Raw genomic sequence first — 2,130 nt, 5'->3', positions numbered from 1 at the left:
TCATGTACCACAATGTTCTTTGCAACTCTATTTACAATAACCAGGACATGGAAGCAACCTAAGTGTCCATCAACTGATGAATGGATAAAGAAGATGTGGTACATATATACAATGGAATATTACTCAGCCATACAAGAACGAATCTGAATTATTTGTAGTGAGGTGGATGGACCTAGAAACTGTCATACAGAGTGAAGTAAGTCAGAAAGAGAAAAACAAATACCATATGCTAACATATATATATGGAACCAAAAAAAGAAAACAGTCAGAAGAACCTAGGGGCAAGACGGGAATAAAGATGCAGACCTACTAGAGAATGGACTTGAGGATACGGGTAGGGCTAAGGGTAAGCTGGGACTAAGTGAGAGAGTTGCATGGACATATATACACTACCAAACGTAAAATAGATAGCTAGTGGGAAGCAGCTGCATAGCACAGGGAGATCAGCTAGGTGCTTTTTGACCACCTAGAGGAATGGGATAGGGAGTGTGGGAGGGAGGGAGATGCAAAAGGGAAGAGATATGGGGACATATGTATATGTATAACTGATTCACTTTGTTATAAAGCAGAAACTGACACACCATTGTAAAGCAATTATACTTTAATAAAGATGTTAAAAAAAAAGTGCTTGTGCTTTTTCACTTTGCTCTTGTCCCTCTGCAACTGGCATGAGAAATGCCAAGACGAGCTTGCTAGGGGATGAGAGGTTTATGAAGCTCAGTCAAGTTGCCCTAGTCATTTCAAGGGAAGGACATCCCAGATCAGTATCAGACAGATGGTCATGAAACACGTAAGTGATCCCAGCCAAGGTCAGAGAGAACTGAAGAGTGACCTGGCCAGCCAACTAATTTACAAAAATAAACAGACTGTGTGTTATTGAGGCTTTATGATAATCTATGCCAATAATCTATACACTTTCTTCCTACTATGGCTAAATATATAATCCTTTATATTTATCTAGGCAATAATTGCATTAATATGATAACTAGTCTTTCACCAAACACTCATTTAATTCACCCTTCCCAATATTGGTGGTTCATCTTTCTTTTTAGATGATAGGTAATAAGATGTCTTTGATCAAAGACCTCTGGTAATCCTCTGTTGCCTATCAAATCAATCCAAATTCCCTATACTGCTATTTAAAAGTCCTCCAACATCAGCTCACAAATGCCAGCATTTCCTCTACCTAGAATGCCCTCTCTCCTCCTCGGCCGCATTTATGAATATTTCTCATCCTCCAGAGTGGAATTGAAATCCCACTTCCTTCTTGGTTAACTAGCCAAGAGTGATTTCTTTCTTTTCAGATCTCACATAGTTTTCTCTTAATGCATATCTTATGGCACTGACCACATTCTAATTTTTAAAATAGTTGTATATGTGCACAAGTCTTGTATTTACCTTATACCCTCCTTTATAACTAAGGGCTGTGATCTGGGTTATCCTCCACTCTCTCTCTACCAAACGTTGTGCATGTTCCTTCATCTTTTTTTTTTATCATAACTACCACTGCACTCCCTTCATGACTTCAATTTCAAGCTTTCCAATCTCCAACCACTAATTCTGCTCTTTCTAGCTCATTGCCTCTAGTCTCTGATCTCAACAATTCTTCCATCTCATCAGATAGTTCAAATTTACAATCCTATACCTTCTCACTACCCCAAACTATTTTTTATTACACAATCTAAATAGCATGGTTTATTATCATTCACTCTTGCATTTTATTCTCTACTCCCTTGGACCTTCCTCTGTCTTAATCACTTGGTAAAACCTCAGTTCAAAATAAATCAAATTCTCTGTTTTACACTTGCACTTTTGAAGCTGTATGTGGCTGGAGAAAATTATACAACCATTGTGTTGGTTAATTTTATGTGTCAACTTGAATAGGTCATGAGGTTCCCATACATTTGGATAAATATTCCTCTGGATATGTCTGTGAGGGTATTTCTCAATGAGATATACATTTGAATGGATAGACTGGAAAAAGCAGATTGTCCTCCTTATGTGCACCATCCAATCCATTGAAGGCCTAAATAGAACAAAAAGGCTGAATAAGAGAAAAATATTCATTCTCTCTCTCTTTCTCTCCCATATGTATAGATACACACACACACACTAGGGGTTTATAGATAT

Source organism: Monodon monoceros, unplaced genomic scaffold (assembly GCF_005190385.1).
Source record: "Monodon monoceros isolate NGI ecotype Baffin Bay Population unplaced genomic scaffold, NGI_Narwhal_1 Super_Scaffold_11, whole genome shotgun sequence".
Classification (NCBI taxonomy): Eukaryota; Metazoa; Chordata; class Mammalia; order Artiodactyla; family Monodontidae; genus Monodon; species Monodon monoceros.
This window is presented reverse-complemented; position numbering follows the sequence as displayed.